The 24,958-nt window shown below is 38.4% G+C and overlaps 1 protein-coding gene across 5 annotated transcripts in view; it reads right to left on the reverse strand.

Annotated features, from left to right (window-relative positions):
* CNOT4 (CCR4-NOT transcription complex subunit 4) overlaps nucleotides 1–24,958 on the reverse strand; it is a 76,789-nt gene that overhangs the window by 44,722 nt on the left and 7,109 nt on the right. The window lies entirely within an intron of this gene.

The raw sequence follows: 24,958 nt of genomic DNA on the forward strand, positions 1-24,958 counted from the left end.
TCAAACTTTCATCCAAGTTAGTTATGGTTTTCATCAGCACTCAGTTCACACCAAAGCCAAAATACATGCAATGTGGTTGAAAAAACTTAAATTATGATTTGGTGTGCAGCCATAAAAAGGTGTTTCTGAACCAGAATTTTGAAGAAGGCCAATGTTCAAATCATCATTTTCTTAATTTATTTCCTGAATTCAGTCATTTGAGTGTACTTCTATTCTCAGTTTAAGGATGCAGCACAGGAAATTTACTTTCAGACTCAAAACAAGACACTTGGAGTCACCACTGAGATAATTAAATTGGGTGTTTTCTACTTATTTCTTTTAAGTATCACTTTGAATATGGGAAATTGCATCTAATCTCAACAAGCTGTCTCCATCTGCTGCACGAGACAAGCATGTAGATGGGGCAGAAGTCAAGGGCAACGTAGAATTGTTAGGTGCACCTTTGGAAAAAAAATAAAAGGAAAAAATTAACAAAACCTAAAAACATGTTGAAAAGTACTGAAAAGATGTGACCAGAATTGATAGCTGGATGGTCATACTAGCACTACACCACCTTCTTCAGAAATAAGTGAACTCTAAATTTTTTTAAAAATCCAGAATTCTTTTTTCTATCATGTTTTTCCCAAAACATCAGTAATTGAATTATACTTGAACCACACACACACAATCTGGAGTCCCCCTCTACTTTCTCAAAAAGTTTTCTGCTTCATTTCTAACCAAAAGCTACTAGACTGTGTACTACCCAGTATTTCTCCAGGCTTTTAGGAGTAAATCCAGAATCCAATTCTCACACCCATCTATTTGAAGAAGAGTGACATTTAATTGCGTCCCTGGAAATTAGATGAATGTATGTTGTGAGATCAAACCCTTGCTCATAGATTTCAGTATGGTCTGATACCATAGCATTGATACCATAGCATTGATCTGATACTTTCACCATCCCCCAAAAAAGAAAAGCCAAACAACTGGTCGTATTTTGATCTTCCTCACCCCATATCGTAATTTCTTGCATGAAGTCTATCTTAAAAAGACCAAGAGATTCCAGCTCAAGTTGGGACGCATCCCCACCATACAGGACCAGATCCATTTAGCATCAGTCTGCAATACTTGTCCCTGCCTGCACACCACTTCAAGGACAGAAATTCCTCTACAGGCAGTCAGGAAAGAATCCTGAGGACGAAAAACACAAGCATGCAACCAAAGTACCATCCAAATACACAGCAGAGAGCATATAGCTTTACATGGAAATGGCTGCATTGTCCCCAGATTAACCTGTAATCACAGGCTCATACCAGAAGCCCAGACTACCTGCAATTCCAACCTGTTTGGTAGGAAGTACATCCACTAAGCATAAAGTATAGTTCTGGCAAACATATACCACTGCCTTTGAGAGAAAAAGGTCCACTGGATGATCACAAAAAAGTAAGGATGAGAGAACAACTTTTAGATGCTGCAAGCACAACTTTTCTATATAGTATGCACTAGCAACAACACTATCCTCTTTCTGACCCTCACAATGACTAAAATCAAAAAGTTAAACTTCCATGATAATAAAGCAGCTTTCATTTCATTATCTACATTTTCATTCATGCTATAGTCACAATCATTTTGACCATCTCAAAAACAGGTTCTGTAAGTTTACCAGTGTTTTCTACAAAGAACATTAGCAGAATCTGACCTGAAGGGAAAAAAGGATTACTTTGCTTGGGAGCTTTGTTATTAAGAACATATCCCCACTGGCTGAAGAGTGGGAGGGACTGTTAAAAGGTCCCAAAATATCATTTAAATGGTTACTATGCAGATAATACACATTTTTACGGTAGCCTGTAAACATTTCCTGTAATCTCTTCACACTTGTATAGCAGTGAAACCATAACAATATGAAAGCGACTTTAAGCCAATGCATGGGATAACAGATTTTTTTCAATTTGGCTTTGGATTTAACTTTGTTACAGACCTCCCAACAACAGATCAGTAAGCACCCAGCATATGCCCTTCTACTGCATTCTCATTCCACCACATGCACAGCAGCTCTGAGCCTACTGACACACATTTAAGTAAACCTATACCAGTACTAGTGAAACTGTAGTTAAAAGAGCAGATTTGAAGAAATTTTCACCCCTACAGTAAAATTACTGAACTTACTTAGGAAATTATTATTTGTAATCTCCACTAAGAAATGTCATCAGTTCATGTGGGGAAAAAAGCATGACATATTAGCTAGTGCCTCTGGGATATGCAGATGAGCTCTAACAAAACTGCAACATAATTAACATTTATGAGCTGTTTAAGTTAACACTAAGAGTTCAGCAGCTGCTAGCAATAATGTCAATAGCTTGCTTCAGTCAGCAAATGGCCCGTTATTTTGCAACAAGGAGGGAGGAGCAGCTGTGTGCCATGTTTCTTGAAACTGAGGAAATATTTATTTACTTGGCCACAGACCATTCAAGCATCCCATTTAGAGATTCTCCACTGAAGTGTGTCTCCATCAGGGAAGGGTTTATATACTGGGATTTGAGTCTGAAATCTGCATCAGAACAGTGCTTGTTTTTTTCAAAACTGAAATAACATGCACAGTAAGGTATCAAAAATGTGTTTTGCAGACACATGCACTACCAAGCAGCACAGAGCAACTAGTTAGCTCTAAGGCTATTCCAAACAATTCCAGATTAACAGCATGGGAAAAGTAATGCAGCAATAGCAAAAAACAAAAGGCAGTATTATACGTTGTGCTTAATCCAGAGTATTTGGTCTTTGGGATCAAGTTCAAAGAGATTAAACTAATTGTGTCTCAGGAGAAGAAAAGGAAGAAGCTTGTGCACATGTATACATGCTTCATGACCAGCTAGATCTTGTACGTAACACGTCCAAAACTCCAATACTGAAGTCTAACATGGCTCCGACAGTTCCACATCCTGTTTACAGGACACTGCCAAAATATTCACACAGGGATGGAGCAGAAGTGGACAGTGTCCAGCAGCATGCTTTAGGTGCAGTGATTTTGTTAAAGGTAATACCCAAACTACAGAAGTTGTGTGCTTTATCCCTTCTACTGTACCAACTAATAAGTTCTTTTTCAAACAGGTACAGAATGGAAAAAAAGTAAAAATTTTTATTAATTTTAAGTGCTTATTTAGCAGATGACAGATGCATCTAATCAGCTTCACCGAACAACTGTTACTCCTGATAAAATCCTCTGGATTTTACAGTCAAGAAAAAGTGATCTTACTATATGAAGGTATTCACCTAAACACAACTTAACTTCTAATATACCTAGAGATTTCAGTCCATTTAGGATGCAGATGCTTGTTGCCTTTCCCTTTTGCACCTGAAAAGAATGAGTATAACTTCCAGCAGTTTATCTTCCCTATTTAATTTTAAAACGGGTCATAAAAAAGGAGAGGGGCAGGGAAAAGAAAATAGCTTTTTATGCCCTCTTTTTCCTCAGCAGCTTGAGACTTGACACACACTCCCCATCTCTCCAAAGCAGACACAAGAATACCTCCATTTGCCAGCAGTTCATTTTAGTAAACACATCCCTTAAAGTTCTCCTCCAGAAGGGCAGCTAGCTCCAGGGAATACAGACCCATTCTTCTTCTCACATAATGGACTGAATCCAGCCTTGCTACTTGCTTTAAGAAAATACGAGTGTCGCAGACAAAAGTTCTCAAAATCTAGTAATGAAAAACCTCAGTAAAGTCTCACATCCCAGAAAGTATTTGGAGACTCAGGGCCTCTTGAAGGAAAAAATCCAGACATGCATTAGCTAATGTTTCACTTAAAGTTCAAACATACCTGACACTTGAAGTGAAACAGGTCGGAGTCTATGCACTGAACCTTTAGTAAGGACTCGTTAAACTTATGCAAACAGAAACCCATGCTTTTTTTCATGGCTTTGTATCTCTTGAAATTCATCAGCCATGAGAAGTCGCAAAACCTCAGTGTATGCAGATGCTTGCCCACATAATGCCACTGGGAAGGCAGCTCCACCTGCCAAGACCCCTGCTCCTACTCTGCTCAAGGATCATTTCCCTTTCTACACTTCACCTCTGCGGTGATCCACACACAAGCTGGAGGGAGAAAACCAAGCAGACTACATACAGCAGCTATAATGGGTTAATTCTTCATGAATCAGGGGAGAATCAGCAGCTCTGTCAGCACAGCACTCTCTTTCTGACCAGCATGGGGGCAACAGTGGCTGAAGCATGTTTAAGACTACCTGCTCCTGCTAGTGATTGCTGGAAGGAAAACACCACCCATCTTCTTCAGACCGCAAGTAAGAAAGGCTATCACTTCATTGCATTGCAGTGACCACTGGAAGCTTTACAATACAACCTTTCATAGGCACACTACAAAGAAAAGCCCATTTTTACTGATTTAAGCACACAGAACTGAGGGAGATTCGGTGAGTTACTTGATAACCTATATGGCAGAAAGTTCACATATGCACATACCAAATCCTTGTAACAGACACAAGACTAGATGTTTTCATTAAGTCATCCACACAATTCAGAAGAAATCTATGAAATTTCCACAGAATTTTCAATCTCTTGTACCTGTATTTGCCTGTCATTTTTTTGAGCCCTACTGAAGAAGAGGGGTCCCTTTCTCCCACCAGCCTTTCACTCACATCAAAATACAGTGATTGCACCTAGCTAGCAACACTGACATGAGACAGCCAAAATTTTCAGGAGTACTGAAAAAGGGCTATGCTTTTCTGACTTTTATGGCTCTGTTACTGACTGTTAACAAAGACACTTCAGCAGCAAGCAAGCAGGTTCCTGAATTCATCCAAGTTAATTTTCATTTGAGACCAATGAAAAGTTCACTTCCTACTTCTATTACTTGACAGTGCTGAATATTTAAAGCAAAATGTACTACTGATTGTAAAATCATGCCCAGTAATTACAAAGTTCATTCTCCCCCAGTCGTCTTTCTGGGATGTTTATTACTCTGTTTGTGATCTGAAGCTACATTTTGATCACAGTACAAACAACATCTAAGAAAAGTTAAGACCTTGACCAAGCTCCTAATGTTTGGGAAGTATGACCAGGAACCAGGCAGTCATCTCAGTATTTCTAAAAACACTGTTATGCTGGTTAGGATTATCCCCAAGTTATTTAGCTCAGAGGTCAAACCGAAGCCTCTAGACATTCCTCTGCTTTGTTTCTCCCTACAGGTGCCTAGGGAGCTCATTCTTAGGGTCTCAGACTTTAAATTCTGCCAGCGTAAGCAGTTGTACCATCACCTGAACAAAAAGACCAAAACATAACTATCTTTGCATGGTCATATTTAACTAAATCAATCCCCAATCTCCTTCATCACACAGCCATACAGAGGCTTGCTCGAGTACTGTGACAAGACAGAAAAAAGCATCTAGAGGTAGCAACTGCTCAAGTAGCATATTCAGCAGAAGTGCAAAATTCAGCTAAAGAAATCACCTGAGAAGTTTCTACTTAATGCCTTCAAGACAGCTAATAACAAATAGTCAGATGACACCTGCTAAATGAAAAGGGAACTAATCATTCTTTATAAACCCAATGTGAACACGAATTATTTCAAGACAGTTATATGGCAAAGAAAAAGAGTTAATAGACCACAAAAAGATACTTTTCTCTCATTTAAACTAAGCCAAGCATCAGTCATTACTGGCTTGTTGCTACAGCACCCAGAAAACTGCATAAAGGGCTATATACTATCAGTGACGCATGAATGCCAAGACAATATTACTCAGATAACTGACTTTCTTACAAGTCATGAACAGAATCAGGACATATTTTATTGAGAAAGAAAAAGGCCAAATAAGACTGTGACAAATTCATCCACAAGCTCATAAAGGGTTGGACATAATTATACAGGACAACACTATCCCACCATGTAGGTCATCTCAGTGAAATTAAAAGCATAATATTGCTCTCTAATTGTAAAAATTAATTTCCCACATTCATTCACATTCAGTTCTAGGATTCCCTTTTTTCCACTTTCTGCATGCCCCCATTTCTTTTTTGTACTTACAGCACCACTATATACAGATACGATATGTCTAAAGCAGTTGGATAATGAATGGATAATGGATATGAATGGATAATGGATAATGAATTAGTTTATACATTTTAAGTCTCCATAATGCACAGAGACCATGTAATATTGGCATACGTATTCCAGCATGATTATTTCCTCCTGACAATGCAGATACTCAAGCAAAATGTGAAGCAAAATAGCTATACCTGTACACATTTGTATACAGCAAATCATATATCACAAATCATTGTCAAAAGATGTTGCAGAGATCATGCATGTAATACTAAAAAAAAATAATCTGTCAGCTCCTGTTAAATATGAAATATATTCCATCTAAGCTATTCTGAATTCCCTAAACCTCTAATTACTGGGAAAAAGGATACTACTCTATTCCTTGCACCTTTTTTTCAGAGCATCTGCTACCAGTCACTGTCAGAAACATGATCTAGATAGACTGACTTGCCAATCATACAGCAACCACAGGTGGCTATTAAACAGGCTGCTTGGGGAATGGAGTGTCTTTATGGTGCTCACACTGCACTCTATCTAGCATGAAATGCTTGCACTTGGGGTATCGACACACCAGTGTCACACAGCTCAATTTCTCCACAATGCTGTGTTCTATCTGGTCCCTACTATGGTGCTACATACTCTTACACATGATCTACAGATCAGTTTAGAACTTAAACTCCAAAATTCACAAAAACTCAACATGCCACCCCAAGTCACCACACCACCAATACACCTCCCCTCTGCACTGCCATTCAGGATATTCTTCCATATCCTATGACACAGCTCAGCTCTCTGCCTGTCTCCTTAGGCAGTCCTCTCACCATCTCCCATTTTCAATTGATCTCCTGGCACCATTCAGGCTATTCACATTTCTGTAGGATGCCTTCACCCAAAAGATGAAAAAACCAGTATTTGTTCCAGGCTTCCAGGTATCAGAGTTTTTATCAGTCCATCTCTTTCTTCACAGAAGAGGTGAGAACATGCCATTCTATAAGAAGTTTCTTGTGTTAGTTTGTATTAGATTGCATACTTAATAATAATGGCAAATATTCTCAGATCCAATCAGAAAGAACAGCTCAGGTCTGAAGAACTCCACATCCTTTACAGAGCAATGACCCAGAAATTCTTACACACACAGGAAAAATCAGCCCACTTGAGGCTGTAAGACTGTATTTGAATATAACCCATTTGCATAACCCTGCCTGCAGCCATCACCTTCTGGATAATTTTCCAGAAGGATTTACTTTTGACCTGTTGCTCCAGCTGCATTAGTTCACACAGACTTAATATTCCAGCTGGTCTGATCTGAAAGTCATGCCATCACTGAAGAACAATCTGGCACAGAACACCATCAATACAGTATGCTCAGAATGAAGCACATGATTTTTTTTTTAACTTGTATTCAAGAACAGCTCAGCTTTTATATTATAAAAAATCCTGATTTGCATTTTTACAGTGCAGCATGAACAAGAGCACTGTAACATCTTCAGATGTCCTAGCCTGTCTATCCAGCTATACTCTCTAAAACTACAGCAGTTATACTGTCCAGTGCAAAAAAACCTGTAAGCAGTTTTCTTATTAATTCCTGGGTATTTGTTATCCAAATGAAGGAAAAAGAATATTCAGTTAAACCTCCTGCAAACAAATCTCCAGAAATTTAAGTATCTATTAGATAACTGCCTTCCTCCATACCAGAAGAATTATCCCTTATTTTCCCCTGAAGACACAGGTACAGAAACATTACCACACAAAATGTAACTAAAGAAACTAACTTGCCACCAGAGCAAAAGCACACTATACATGAAATTTTTCTTGGGATTTTTTACAAAAATGCTAAGATCTTTATTTGTTGACAGACAGTACTTTTGCTCTTGGGGGAGTAGTATCCAGTAGCTAACACACACACTTCTGAAATTATTTTGGGAATAATACTTGGAAAGTTAGAGCTGCTAGGGGCAGGGGGGAAGAAGCACAAAAAAGAGGGATAGAAGCTTATCACACTGCAGAGATGCGTACTCTTATTTGTAGCATCACGAATTATAATGACACACATACATTCCTTTAGCCACCAAGAATTACCAAAATGGCTTATAGAATATTAGTGATAAAACCCGAATCAGCATGATCACAGCTTATGGCTTCTTCTCTCAACCTAAGTGTATCAGGAACCTTCCAAATTCTTTTAACTTGCCTTATGAAGTGCCAAGTTGTCACAGCAATATCAAGTGATAACAAACCAGGGAAGTATAGCAGCCACATACTAGTATCAAAAATCCCTCACACAAGACACATGGCAAGTAGTAAATTTTCTGTTCATACCTGAATGGGAGGATTGACCGCCCCACATGCCTTGCCTCTAGTCAAGAGCCTCCTTGAACATTGTTTGTGTTTTCACAGACTGTTTGAGATGCTTTTCTTGAATAGAGTCTAAATCAATGTATGAAATAACCTTTTTTCCTTGTTACTGAGACATGAATAAAACTAAGAATTATTCACTCTGAAGCTTAATAACACAGCTGAATACACATCAGATCTAGGGTATGGGAGATCCAGCTGGGGTTAGTAACTACTCCTCAATTCCCTTCCATAGCATCCTTGGAATTAGGAAAGCAAAGTAAGACACCAGAAAATCCAAGACAGAAGAAATTTTAAGTAATTCCCAAAGGTTTTTACATATGTGTTGAAAATTTATTTAGAACAAACTTCAAAAAACAGGTAACAGAATACTTAATGTTTATTTGTTTCCTCTCCACCTTCTCAATTAAAATGTTTTTATTAGCCTTCAACTCATGCAGTTGTCCAATATTTTCAAATAACTTGACCTTTACAGAGCGACAGTCATTACGCAACTTTCAAGTCATTTTACACAGCAAACATGAACATACTATCAGCCTAATTACTGATTTCTGAGCAACAACAGTATTAGATCTCTTGTGCTTTTCCATAATTCATGAAAGCAAAAAGACTTTTTAGTTGGGTTGGAAGGGGAGAAAAGCACCAAAACAAGTCTAAGACAGAGAAGGAAAGCCTTATACAGCTCTTGTATAGGTTCTGGATGAGCAGTGATTCCAGCTTGAGTGCTTCTGCTAATCAAGTAATAATGCAAAGCACTGAGCTCAGAAGAATAAAAACTCTTTGTCAAAGTCCATGCACTTCTCGGTGCTAACAACTCCATCTTGAAACTCACTGGCAGCTAATGCCAGAATTTAGAAGACTGGCATAAAGTATGCTATGTGACACACTGATTGACAAGTCAACAGCCACACAGAGTACTACACTGGACATGCTGTCTTATACTAGTATGAAGCACAAACTACTACTGCATCACTTCCCTGGTCACAAACTGTGAAGCACCTATGTCAATGCCTCCCCTAGCAGTTTGTATTTTATGTCTGATATTAACTTAGGGAAAAAAAGAATCATTTCACTCTGAAATTATGTGGATGCTCACAAAGCATCCAAATCAACACTGATTCTCCAGACTGTAGCTTTATTCCTCACAATAAATCCAGTGTCCTACTGGATGCCATGAAGCAATGGAGCCTTCACAGGTCTTTTCAAGTATGAACTGTGATAATCAGAATAGTTTGAGTAACACAGATACAGTATCAGCTTTAACTGAAGAAGACCACAAGAGATTAAGTAGTAAGAATGATCAACCCCCGCACCCAGTAATCACCATACAAGCCATGCTGGAAAAGATCAAGATGAAGTAGAGACAGTAAAATTATTTACTTAAAGACTATTAAACACTTTATACTTCTGGACCTAGTAGACACAGTATAGGAGCAATAGACAGTTGCTGTCACTCCTCTACACAGGACAGAACTCGAGGAAAATTGTTGGAGCAGTAACAGCTTCTGACAGACTACCAGATTTTTTGCACTATACCATTTAAAGTATTTCCAAGTCCGAACCAAGTATTTTGCCTTTTAGTGACTCTGATCATATATGGTCAGACCAAGATGAAGAGTTTGGGTTTTTTTTAAAACAGGTAACTCAGCAGTAATTTCTCTTCATTTAACTCAGTTTTTGAATATGCTGTGGTCTACAGCTCACTTAGAAAAGAAAGAAAGAGAAGGAGAAAGAAAAGAATAAAAAAAAAAAAAATCAAACAGATCTCCTGACTGTGTTCCTGATTCAGCACACAAAGAACAATGCCAGAATTATCTCTTTAAGAGCATCAAACCAAAGTTAATGAAGTTGCATTTTGAATTTTCAAGAAAAATACACCGTTTGTGAAAGAGAATGACAATCAGCAATCAGTTACAGAATGCTGACATGTGAATTGACATTCCCAATCACTAAATATTACAGAGATCTTGAATATACTAACCCATAGTCTAGAACTGCGATTTCTTGCCTCCATCGATAATTATAGAAGCTCCAATGTGTTAGTACACATGGAAAAGTTGGCAGAAGTTTCTCCCTCCATACATGCACATTCATTCTTTATCCAGTACTTTTCCAATACAATTTCTACTTCCTACAAATAAGGAGCAAAAATTTATAAAATCAAACAATTAATGCTTGATCCATTTTGAAACAAACGTCAATGAAGTAAAGAATACATCTCTTCACAAACTTTTTATGCAAAAGAGCTATAAATTCTAGTTAATATTTATTTTAAGAGCCATTTTACTTAAGAGTTTCACTGTGTTTGTCTCTACAAGTTTGTAACTTACTTCCAGGTTTACTTTTACGAAGTCCTGCCAGTGACATATGTTGATCAGGCAACTGGGGAGGAGCCTAGTTCTTAACTGCTGAGCCTGTACTTCACACAGAAAACACAGGGAAAGCATAAAGATTTTCATATTTAACTTAAATAGAAAAAGCTCTCCCACCATAATTTCATTAGAAGTCCTGAAGATGGTTACCAGGAGTTAGTCAGGCGACAGACACATACTCCATGAAATTTCACAGCTCTTTGTAGAAGTACATCAGGAGATTATGTTGGATTTTATGAATTACATTTCTGATCAACAAAACCTACAAGAAGCTAATTTAATATTACAAACTGCTGAATCAGCCACGTAACCACACTCACACTACGTGTGCAGAATTGCGGCTGCATTGCTTTTATTTTCACACTACAGGTACTACTACTACCTGACATTCCCAGAATTTACTGTTGTATCATAGTGCTTTCATTTACAAGACTTTAAAAGACACCATAGACAAATCTACAGCAAAAAGCATTTCTGTGTCCAGCAATACCAGATACTATTCTGGATAAACATTTACCCATAGCACTGAGATACTGTCCATAAGTATGCTTTTCTAGTCACTAGGAACTAAGAAAAATTTGAGGAAGATATTAGTTACATCAAGATTCCTTTGATCTATTTGTAAAGTGGAAGGACAGATGTTTCTGTAGTATTACTTGAACATCATTACACAAAAAAACCAAAACACTTATAACCCTGCCCCAAAACTTTGGCATTCACAGAAGAGACTAACTGATCTACTGCTAGCATCACTTGGAACAAGCTGCTTGTGACCATAGTATTCTTTGCCTGTTATTATAAATAAAACTTTTTTCTTGGCACAGCACGATCTCAAATAACCAGATTCAAGCACCTCCTAATATATTGCAACTTCATACATAATCTGTACAGACAGCCACATTTGAAATCTTAAACATTTGAAGAAAAAAGGACCAACCTGTGTACAGTCAGTAAATTACATGTTCACATACTGCCTAATTAAGAAGAACTCTCCTCTAATGTTTTTCATGCTGGTACTGTTAATTCTTATTAGCATTTGGCTTTCAACAGCCAAGAAGGCAGTTTTAACCTAAAGAGCAACAGAAATAAATTCTGGATAGGAGCAGCACCAAAACACACAGAGCTCACAGTCATGAAGAACTACAGGTACTGCTACATGTAAAATGTGCAGGGATGAAAAAAAAAATAGAGAGGCTATATGCACAGTTTGAGCAGTGTCCATGAGGGTCCATATTTATCACCCGGCAGCAGCCTATGATCAACACCTTATGATGATCTTTCTCCACCTAGAGGGAATCTTGACGATCTTCAAGCATTTTCTGCTTGAATGCTCTTAGCTGGACAATATAATCAAGAGTTCAAATCCATGCATTTTTACTTTGCCTTGGATAAAGTTTCTGGGAAGAAAATTAGTTAATCATTTATTTGTTCAGATTAAGAGTCTGAGCCCACTTCTGCCAATAATTTACGGCCGAACTTTACATTAATGCTGTATGTATGATAAGGTAAGTCAGAGTCAAGTCACATGAGCCTGTATCCCAGTGTTCCTTCCAGTTAGCTGCCAAAATAAGCTTGTCATTTTATTCTGCCTTCATAGGTATAAAACAGAGGAAAAGAAGGCTGGCATGGATCAAAATAACCTATCATTAGGATCGAAGGCATGAGGATCTACAATGGATCAAAAAGCCAGAGTTCTTCCGTAATGAGGAGGATGGCAGGAGTACAGGGAACATCCTGCAACCAGTGTCAGTGAGCATAAACAAATTACCACATGTAGCCTGGGCAGGTTCAGAGAAACCCCAAGTCCCCTCAACAAGGGCAAGCACCCCAGAGAGGTCAGTACCACAATCAAGCTGCTCTTCCCTTTTTCTGGTGATCAAACATACAACATCAACAAACAGGAATGAGAGACAAGTCCCTAGGTAGGCATTCATACAACCAGCACACAAGCATCTGCTCATCTTTACAAAACTGGCACTACCAAAGGAACTTGAGAAAAGCCTAATTCACTTCTTGGGGAAAAAAACAACTCCAATCACAGCCCAGAGTCATGGTTCTAAGAATTAATTCAGTGTGTTCGAAAACTTTTGATTAACAAGATAATCACACCGACAAGTATCAAAGAATTGCAGCAAAGGAGGTCAATATACAAGAATTTTGTTTTGAGAGGCTACTGTTAGCCTCTTAAGAGTAGTTAATCCAGGTGAGGTCTTTTCCTTGCCCCTCCACAAAGCACCTATACTGTGAAATAGCAACATTAAACCTTGAAAGTCTAGCATGTTAACCCAAGCTGCAAGCTTCTTAGCACCGTTTGTTTTACAGAAGAATCACTCATTTCTAAACAAGGTCCATTATGCTCAACCATTGCACTAGACATAAAGGAGACATCATACATTTCATGTACAAAACCTCTCTTGCAGAAGGGGAATTCAGAGGGCTGGTGCTAACAAAGCTGAGATGATTGTAGTAACACCACCTTCACAAGAAAACACCCAGATTCTCCTCAACATAGGACTACACAAGATTTCAAGAGCTAAGGAGAACTCATAAGAACATAGTATTATCTATGGATTAGGCTGCTATTGAAACAATCAATGTTTGAAACTCTAACAGAAAACTCATACCATTGTTAAGTGTCACATCCCTTATATTCAGGACCAGCTTTCAGAATATATTGGCAAGTATGCTGCACTCCTGGAAAATCTACAACTTCTTCCTTAATTGTATTAGAGACTAATGAAAATAGACTTAGGCAGCTGAATGTTTAGATCTCAGTAAAATTTGAAAGCACTTGTAAAATGTTTCCTACATTTTACAAGAACAAGCTGAATGAGTTTGCTTTGTAGCCTTCCACAGCAGCTGAGATCCCTGCCTTTATGAAAGGTAGTTTACCACACTACAGCTTCACACCCCCCAACCTAGTATGGTTAAAAGACTGTGGAAGCATCAAAAAGAGCGAGTGGGGAAAAAAAGTTAGTATGCCATCATGACTTCCCAGAAAGCTGTAGCTTCCCTGAAAATCCTTAGCTTGATTACCAATGCCCCAGAAATACTAGTAGAAAGTTGTCTTGCATCAGTAACCATGCAAACATTTTTTGTTTGGGGCCAGAGATGTGAGTGTCAGGAAGACACTTTTTTGGACTCTATGCCTATATTGGCTACACATTATTCTCAGGGACAACTAAAAAGCTCTGTTTATTGTGGTCTATTACAATGCCAGACTCTGTATGGCCAGCACTGTGATAATCGCCATAAGTTCTCACAGCTGAACAGTGCCAAAGGCTACACAGGTCTCTCTAGATAAAATGTCAGGAACAGAGATTCTAGGGAAGTCTCAAGGCAGTAGGTCTAGAATATTAAATACAGAGAGAATATCTTTGATTCTTGATCAGTACTGCAATCCATCATAAGTCTTTCAGCAGAACAATCCTTTTTCTTTCAAGACAGTGGTCATGAAAGAGGCCTCTACAGGCTCAGGAATGCTTTCTTAGTGTTTCCTTTAGAGAAGTTAAACCCATACAAAAGTGTATCAAAGCAGGCCACCAAGAAATAGTTATAAGCTGCAGGGACTTCTTCAAAAAACAAAGAGCACCTATTATTTTATTCAGAAAGTAATTAGTACCAAACAGCAATTTGAAAAGAGCAACAGATTCCAAACAAGCCTAACACTACAAGCAGCCATGTAATCAATGTATCACACACATCAATTTAGGATCGGTAATTCCTAAATTGAAGTGAATCAGAATCAAGAGGTGTCTGCACCCTTACTTCTCCTTACTCTTCCAGAAAACTGGGCCAAGTACAACAGCTGCTCAGGACAGATTTGTTCAGTGTGTCCAGACTGGCATACAAGACCCCTGAGAACAGAATACAGTGAGCAGCAAAACAGCAGTCTCTTCCCTTGCTATGACCACATGTTTGAAATGTGCTGTTAATGACTCTTGTGCTTTGGTTTTCAGTGCTCAACAATTTCTGACTACTCTTCTGACAATGCCAGTCTCTTTTTATTAAGACATTCCATTTACAAAGATTTATGATATTTGAGTCTTGGACATCACTACAGCATTACACATAGCCTAAAAATTGATTCTCTATAAAAACAACTGATGCTCTGAGTTTGGAGGAAAATAATTTGCAAATCTTTTTAAAAGGGATAATGGCTAACCTACATAGCTGTTATAAACAGCCATAAACCCCTGCTAATCAAGGTATTTGAAAAATTAATATTCAATAAACCTAAATCAGCCCAGTTGTATTCTATAATAAAAATAACCCACTCACTCTGTTTTACTGTTCAGAATTTCTAGGGTCTTGGCATCAGGAGGCCAAATAATAATGAACCAGAATGAAGTACAAATGTGTGCTTTTTACATTTATGCTTACTAAGGGTACTTACTACAGGACAGACAGCACTGTCTGTATCTGACATGCAATATACTTTAGGAAAAGTTAAGCACAGAGGGTAATTTGATAATTAAAAGTCTTTCAAAATTAGTCTTAAAGACACAGATACTCCACCTGAAAAGTATGTGCAGAAGTAAGAAAATAAAATGAAGGGTCATATTGCACTGCTACTTTTGTGTGGGTTAGTGTGTCTGTGATTCCAAACATATAATAGAAACTTCAAAGTGTGGATTAGTCTTCATCTGCAAGGTGCTGAATAGTAATTAAGTGTTTTAAAGAGCAACCCAAAACCTATATTACTGTTCCTACATCTGAGTGGAGTGCTTGCTGCTGTCCCTAACAGCAATGTCCACTTTCAAAATGAAAGCACTAGATTTAGTCCCCGAGTTACACAAAGATATTTCTCAACATTTTTTTCTGAGGACTTGGGAGAGACAGCAGGGGAGTATCGCGTTATTCAGGGATATGGCACCCAGGTTATCTGCTTCCTGACAAGGAATAGTTTACACATTCCAGGTTCTTTTAATACCCATCTGAATAAGGGCCAGATCCATACAATAATGAAGAGAGGATAAAGTAATCTGTACAGACCATAAGACCACATACAGTATCTTTTGCTCCTCTGACTTCATAAAGTTACAGATTTTTACCTGATTTTTTATCTGATTTTTAAGTTTTTGTCTTTGGAAGAGGTTAGTGCTTTATCCTTACCTACTGTAATAGAAAAGGCTCATGACCAGTATTGTGCATACAGATCAGTAAATGAGATGCTATTGAGAGTTTACATTGATAATGCACGTGGAAAGATGCTGGTATCTCAGACTGTCTATAAAGCATTACTGTGGCTGTAGATAGCTGACAATAAATAGTCAGGCTGAATAAAGGCACCTTCAGTTTTGTGGTGTTCTCCTGCCATTTTGTTTCCATTCTGTTTATTAATATCTGGTTAAGCATGCAGGTTTCAACTACATCACTATTCCCAAATTTATATTAGAATGTCACATAAATTCCCACCTCTTATATAAACAGCAAACCTTTGGAGAGGGATAAAGTATTCTTGCTACTGCTGGAACGTCAGCAACTCAATTCCCTGACCTTGTGGAAGGAAACGCTTGTTGGGTGGAGTAAGTAGTGCAGAGAAGAAATCCAGTTATAGAGTAATAGAAAAATAACATCCTCTCCCAGGCGGAGGAAAGCATGCTGACATCAGTCAATGGCAAGGACACGCTTCCCACTGCCCCATTCCTTAGGGTAACAGATTACAACAGCTGCCAGGTTAGCTGCTTTCTCTGTAAGGCAAGAGCTCCAAACCAACCACACACCATTTACATTATTTCTCCTCCACAAGGAATCTCAAGGTAAAGAACTACATTCCCAGTAACTATCTTCCAATGAAAACTCCAATTTAGTTTTTGAACTTTCATATGAAAATAATTTCTATGAAAGACTAAAAATTGTTCTGAACACTTTTAAAAGGGCATTAATAGTCACAGGGGTTTTTAAGTCCTTGAAAAACATGGCTATGCATAAGACTAAGAATGTTAGAGCACACAGAATATTCCCTCTAGATTAAATTCACAGATGGCATATAAAATAGCACATCACTACGCAGAATAAAGGTTTTTGACATGAAGTCACAAGTCACTTTACTACACCTAAACACAGAGGTACCAAAGACAAAAGCATGTGCCCACAGCAGTTTTCCTTCAGCAGGACAGGGATCAAGCACAGCCACAAGAGATGAATGTGAATATGAAGGGAAAGACAACTTGTCTCCTAGCACAGCACACCTCTGCAGAGTCCTGAGACTGCCAAAGATGAAGAAGCCACATTGTTGTGCCTTGCATACACTCCTACATTCATCCCACTCTAAAAAAGCCACAGGGTTTGTAGGTTGAGATTGCATCTTTTATTAAACCAACACATACAATGAACTAGCATGTTGGTCTAACACAATGTACTATCTCTGCATCCAAGAAGACGCTACTTCTGCAGCCCTCATCTTGGACAGGGGAACAGGATGACAAAGTTGGATGCTTTAAAAATTCACTAATTACTGACTGATATATTAAAGGTCCTATTTATAACTTATATTCAGCACTTGATACAAAGCTACTGTCTCAAATTTTTATCACCATTAAAGATAAATTTATCTTAGAGTCTGCATAAGAATTAAAATTAATAGTAATTTACCTTGTTACTCTCAGTGAGCAGCAAAAGGAGAAACATTGTTATTTGGAAAGTAAATGGACTAAAATCAACTACATCATGACATCATGATAGAGAAAACAAATAGCTATACGTAGGGGGAGGGAGGGGTAAAAGGAATCCTTAGGATACTCTTGGAAAATACACATTGTAAGTTATCCACTATAGCAATGTCTTTACAGATGAAGTAAAAGGAAAAAACTAGAGCCTTCAGCATATTTTAACTGAGCAGTAAAATAAGCATCTCGCATCAGTTTAAATGGGATCAAAAAATCCCTGTAATATCTATTACACATTAGACAGTCATTAGACAGTGTCTGTAATAGGCAGAATTATCATTGTGAACATCGCAAGTACATCTGCTTTCTATTTAAACATGTTTACAAATCTCGCATTTGCTCTTTTCTCACAGATCAACACAAATTTGGGGTATAGGTGGCAAAATTCATTACATACAGGTTTGTAAATAATGCCAAGTATTTTACACAGAACTGCAATGGCATACTGTTAGAATTCCTTATCACCATGCACAGAAAAAAACCTTAACTTGGAACAGCTTAAACTGAAAAGTTCACTTTACTGCTCTCCACAAAACAGAAGATCTGCTTCTCAACTTTCATCAACTTTTAAAAGCCATTTTTTCCTTCAGAATCATTTTCTTATACTAATTATCTATGAAAGGACTATGATGTAGAATTGAACATGTATAAGTAGACTTCCTCCCTACCTTTCAAAAAAGCTTACACTTGTTACAAATGTTACACTTCCATTTTTAGACAAAGACAATTATTACAGATGTAATCCACAGATGAATTATATAGGAGGGAAATAAACAACCTGCAACAGAAAACACCTTTTTATGTTCAACAGTTTCAAGAAAAAAAGAAACGAAGAATAGTACTAGAAACACAAAAAGCTCACTCAAACACTTCCTTTACAGCATTCTATACAAACTCATGTATTCATTATCAATCCCTAATTAGTTTTACTTTGCAAGTGCCATTAAACACCTACAAGTCTTAAGAGTCAAAGAGTGATAATTACAGTCCAGTGCTTTGTTTTTAAAGGAAATACAAGTCCTAATGCACTGAAAAATTACATATCCTTCAGATTTCATCTAAGGGCAATACTAATACAATAATGGGTTAGTTTAAAAACACTTTTCTAATTACTCAAACAAAATTCCCAAGCCTGAAAAAGAATACCTGCAAAATCTGGAATAACTAGAGTAAAGGACATTACCTATTGGTATAATGCAAAGATGATGATAATTGCTAGGACCAATTCAATTGCTAGGACTAGATTTTCCTTCATTCTCCCAAGAGACTCTGCAGAAGATATGAAACACCATTACGATGTCCAACACCTAATTTTATCTTTCATTAGGGGCCCTATTCATAGTCCAGATCATCACACTGAAGCTACCTAAAGGTCTTAGACTGAATTCTGCCATAAGATAAATCACAGTGTACTTGCAGTTACAAATTGGAGAAATTACTCTGGATTATCAAAATTGTGCTTTTTAGCCAACAAAAGTAAAGTATGTTTCTCCTGCTTTCTACACAGACACAACTACAGAAACAAACATTTAACCAAATACAGCGCTGTTGCTACTCCTGGGGCTTTGGAAGAAGTACCTAACTTGAAGGACAAACAAGAAAAACCTTACAAGGGAGACTGGAATAAAAACACCCACAACCACCCCACACACATACAATCCAGCCCAACTTCAATATTAAATCACTTTTATTCCAACAGACTCTGAGCCTGACTACAGCTGAGGAAGGGAAATGTCTGCAAAACTGCAGTACCATGGACAGTGTACGGAAAAGTTGATAGAATCATAGAATAAGCTGAGTTGGAAGGGACTCACCAGGATCATTGAGTCCAACTCCTGACCCAGTGCAGGACACCTCAAGAGTCACACTATGTTCCTAAGAACATTGTCCAAATGCTTCTTGAATGTGTCACCTACAACTGTACACTCCAAAGATTCTATCCCTTCCATTTAAAAAAATGCCACCCTCACTCGCCCAACCCCTCTCATCCCCTCACACCTCTTCTGCCCTGCCTACCCCTCCTAAAGAGCCTGCAACCGTCTGACAGGGTACTTCAATCACAAGACTCCTCCCACCCAGTTTCACTTACACCAATATCAAATTTCTGGGACTGGGCCAAAGTGTGGAGCTAGTCTTGCTTGTTCCTCATGATACCTGCATTGGTGTAGAAACATTTCAGGCGTGGTACTTTGTATCCAAACAACTCCTGAAGCACTTAGAGGGATCCCATTAGCACTCATTTTCTCAAGTTTTAAGCACATCATCCCATTGCTCATCACTGGCAAGCTTGGTATTTTCCCATTCCCTTTCGATCATTTTATCAATTGAGATTTTAACCAACCACCTGGAACTTTAGGAAGATAGACGTCCTGTGTCAGTGCAAGAGATTGAGAGATTCCGCATTACATCCATGAGATTCAGTATTTACATCAAAGAGTAACTTTAACTTTAAATAAACCTAAATAAGCATTTCCACTGAAGCCACAACATCTGCTTTAAGCCTATTAACACAGAATCAGAATGGCCTGGATTGGAAGGGACCTTAAAGATCATCTCATTCCAACATCCCTGCCAAGAGCAGCGACACCTTTCACAATAGACCAGGTTGCTCAGAGCTCCATCCCTCCTGTCCTTCAGTACTTCTAGCGATGGGGCATCCACAGCTTCCCTGGGCAACCTGTGCCAATACCTTACCACCCTCACAGTAAAGAATTTTTTCTAATATCTAAGCTAAACCCACTCTTAGTCTGTCGCTACGCGATGCCGTAAAACGCCCCTCTCCATCTGTTTTCTAGGCTCCCTTCAGGTACCGTAAGGCTGCAACCAGGTCACCCGAAAGCCTTCTCTTTACTGGGCTGAATAATCCCGATTCTTTCAGCCTGTACTCAAAGAGGAGGTGCTTCATCCCTCTTAACCTCTTGGTGGCTTCCTCTGGACATGCTCTTACAGGTCCATGTCCTTCCTGTGCTGGGGACCCCAGAGCTGGATGCAGCACTGCAGGTGGGGATAATATGCGATTATTCTACCCCTCTGCTCACCAGAGAAGAGAGGTAGAATCCCCTACCTCACCCTGCTGCCCACACAGGATACAACTGGCTTTCTGGGCTGAGTGCACATTGCTGGGTCATGTCCAGCTCCTCATCCACCAGAACCCCCAAGTCCTTCTCAGTGGGGCTGCTCCCCATCTGTGCATCCTCAGTCTGTGTTGATATCAGGGATTGCCCTGACCCAGATGCAGCATCTTGCACTGGTCTTGTTAAACCTCATGTGAGTTTATAGGCTCATCATTGATTTTCAGTTTCAAGCTCTAACATGGACAATTTTATATTCATGAAGTTGAGGATGGTTTCAGTTTTTGCTACAGATTCACAGAATAATTCCAATTGGAAAGGATCTCTAGGGCTCTCTATTCAACCTCCTTCTCAAATCAAAATTGGCAACTTAAGTCTGTATTACACTGTGCTGTATCAAGTTGGGCATCAAAACATTCAAAGCTGGACACTGCAGAACCTCTTTCACCTGTCCCAGTAATTGTCCCACTCCATATGGAAACATGTTCTTCTTAGATGAAGTTATTTTAATTCTTGCCTGCTGTCTCTTGCCTGACTTCCACAAACTGCAAGCTTGGCTCAGTATTCTCAACAGCACGCCCATAGGTACTCCAACCATTAGTTCCTCCTTTCCTGAAGTCTTTTCTGCAGCCAGAGGATGCACTTCCCTAACAGCAGACAGAATTTTAGCAAACTGTTACTTCTTACACACATCTGCTAGATTTAAAGTCTTCCAACACAATACAAAGTTTTGATTCAAAGCAGCTGCCATCTTTATTCCTGCACTTCCCCAGATACAACTGTAGGAACTAAGACCTCATACTAAAATATGCTCTAGTACAAGCTAAAATGAGTTATACATTGCCTTCCTGGGCTCACTATAACCCTTCTCTACAATGTACAGTGACTCTAAAGAGAACATATCCTGTTCAACCTTTTTCAAAACTAGAATTAAAAGTTATGGATGAATTTCTAAAAAAAAAATCATACAGTTGAATGAAGAGTTGTAGTTTTACAAGCTCATATTTATACTTACACAGAAAAAAAGATGCCCTGAACTGAAGGGGAAAGGAAAGACCAAACCAACAACCAAGCCTCAAAGATCAGAAATACATCAAGGAGGAGAATAAGGGTACTTATTATTAGGGCTGCTGTCCTATCATTGTTGGTTTAGACAAAAACCAACAACAAAAAAATAAAGACATTAACAAAGACACCACAAGTATTCCAGCACCTGGAACAAATTCCTGGTACGGTATAGTACCCTATCAATAATTACATGCAGAAGTTCCTGTATCAGTCTTCCCAATCCTCCAAAGCTACTTATCAGACATAAGATATTTTAGGACAGTAACAGCTCTTCAGAAAAAGTCCCACACTCTGACAAAGCAAATAACATCAGGAGCTATTAACCACTGGAAAATTCACAGTATGACTAGTCAGTCAAGAAATCCCAGAGATAGGGGAGGGAGAGAAGAAGAAGAAATGTATCCAAAGCTTTATCTCATACCTCCTAGCAGTATGTTGTGCTCTAGCACTTCTCAGAAGAAAAGGCTGGAGGGGGGCTACATATACTGGAAGAAATAGTGATGCTTCCTTAACAGAAAAAAAGGAATCTTCTCCACAGGCCTCCATATTTCTCTGGAAAACACACATGCTGTATTTCATTCACAGCTGAAGGAGAGCGAATATATCAGAAAAAGGTCTGTACTCCTCATCCAGCCTATTAAAAAAAAATCCATACAAATAAAAAAGACAAACAAACCAAAAACAAAACCCTTGCGTAGGCTTAAAATCATTCTTCAGAATCCTTGAGAAACTATCTAGCAATACAGGGAACAAGGAGGATTTGGTCAGCCTCTTCAACCTCATCCTAAAACTTGTGAGACAGCAACCACCACCCCCAGGTTCACTCTCAACCATTTACACCCAGTATCTTTAGTCACAAGTGGAAAAAAGCAAACTAGACTTTTGCAAAATGTGACAATGGTTACCCCTAACTACAGAGTCAGGAGAGGCAAGTCAGTTTAAGCCACAGCTAAATGAACAGTGGACAACTGGGAATCAGAACATTATCCGTTGAATTGGGCCCCCAGCACAATAAAGAGAGGAAACTGCTTCAGCAGGTGCAGGGAAGGGCCAGAGATGAGCAGAGGACTGCTGTATCTCTCCTATGAGGTTGAGGTTGTTCAGCCTGCAGAAGAGAAGGCTCCAGAGAGATTTGGATAGTAGCCTTCCCATACCTAACAAGAGGCCTATAAGAAGTTTGGAGAGACTTTCAGGAAGTGAAGCGATAGGACAAAGGGTAAAAGTTTTGAACTGAAAGAGGGTAGATTTAAATTCGAAGTTAGGAAGAAATTCTTCATTACACGGGTGGGGAGGCACTGGAACAGGCTGTCCAGAAATGCTGTGGATGTCCCATCCCTGGAAGTGTTCAAGGCCAGGCTGGATACGACTTTGAGCAACCCAAACGAGTGAAAGGTGTCCATGCCCATAGCAGGGGTGTTGGAGTAAGATGATCTTTTAAGGTCCTTTCCAAACCAAACCATTCTGTGATTCTACGAACTTGTCTATACTTTCCCCTTTAAACCTAAGTCAACACAGAAATGCATTAGAACTTAATTGTATTTAGGTGGTGCTCAAGGCAGGAAACCAAAATACTACAAATTAAGGCTGTGATCCTACAAACATTTAAGTAGTAAATTTTACCAAATGGAATAGATCTATTAATGAAGAGAACATGTTTGAAACAGAGAAACACTGCCCACATCTGCAATATTAGCTTCAAAAATATAAGTTTTATTATGACAATTCCTTTCCATGAGCACTGCTGTTACACAATATAAGTCTTAATACGTAAATACACGAGGCACAGTGGAAGTGTAAAGATACAATGGAAGTTTAACACATACAAACCCCCTTTATAGAGACTACACTTACACCAATGTACCTACACTTAGAATTTTTCAAGAATGAAGTAAGTAAAGCATTAGCCCCTGTAGCTAGTAACTGCAAAGCCTGATGGAAAAAAATAAATGAGTGAACCATTTCAGTTTTTTCTTGATGTGTATCTGGCAGGTAAAGTCAACTCCAAATAGAGCACACATTCTGTGCTCAAATTCATGGCACTATCTGAAAGTAGGTGGAAATAAGGCCTGTGGCTTTTTTCTTGTTTCATGCTGAAAATGACAAAAGGTGAAGCTTCTCTAAAATCTGAAATTCTCCAGCACATAATTCAAGGCAATAAGGTATCTCTTCCAGTAATTTATAAAACAGCTGGATAACATAAAAGGTATATCTAATTAAAATGCAAGAGCAAATAAATCAAATAAACTATCAATTCCATTAGCTGCAGAAAGAGATTGTCTTGTAGTTCAGTATGAAAAATAAGAATACTATGCTTAAGACATCATCTGCTTCAGACAAGAGCAGGACGCTGTTTCAATAACACGTACTGACATCTGAGTCAACAGAAAATGGTAACAACATCTACCGTGTCACAGTCACACTCAATCCTGGTTTGGAGGTGGTTTGGCTTCTACAGAGAATACTTAGATTTTTACTTCACTTTCCATTCTGTAACTTAAAAAATGAGATTTATTTCAAAAAGCAAACAATTAATTTAATAAGAAGCACAGAAAAGCTTCAGAGAGTGGAAGAACCCTCTTATCACTCATACTCCACTCCACATTGCCTACTTCTGCTTTTCAGGAAAATACATATTTTTTACTAAAAAAACAAAGTTGAGAAAGATCAAGACCTGCATTGAGGGAAGCACCTTTATCCCAGTGAGGATACATAGAGAACTACATGAAGATAATCCATATGCTGTAGTAAACAAGTTTTAGAGACACACATATAAAGCAATTTCTCAGAAGAAGAAAGGGAGGACAATGGGAAGTAAAAGTATCAGCTTCCACAAATTTAAGCAGGATGCGTAGTATTGGATTTATATAAATTCCTTCTACTGCTACCTTCACTACCTGGAGATGCATTCACTCAGGGAGGTGAAGTTAAGGAGACATTTGCCGAATGAAATCCCAACCAATTTGTCAGACTGTGACAAATACACGTTATAAAATTCACAAAAGTTCAAGTTGACTGCAAATATACTTGCCCAACATATCCTTTAAATGCTGTGAATTTTTTAATACTAAGGGACAGGTCTGAGGTTTTACCAACCAAGACCAGCTGAATGCAGTTCCTTTGGAGAAGCCTAAGCCTATATAAGATGCAAACCAAAACCTGTAAGAAAATCAAACAACCACCTTAAAAGAACAGAACTGGCTGATAGATTTTCTTTTAAAACCAGAAGAAACAAAATAGAAAATTAAGACATTAAGGATGCCTCAGAAAAACTTATGCTGATGTCAGCTTTGAGAAGATGCTCTTTGATATCTGACTTTATATTTATTAAATAAAAAAGTAAAACAAAAACCCAAAAAAAGCACAGAGTGACACTGAGTCCATCTCCTTC

Source organism: Pseudopodoces humilis, chromosome 5 (genome assembly GCF_049639895.1).
Source record: "Pseudopodoces humilis isolate 2021_Gansu_Grassland_sample_001 chromosome 5, ASM4963989v1, whole genome shotgun sequence".
Classification (NCBI taxonomy): Eukaryota; Metazoa; Chordata; class Aves; order Passeriformes; family Paridae; genus Pseudopodoces; species Pseudopodoces humilis.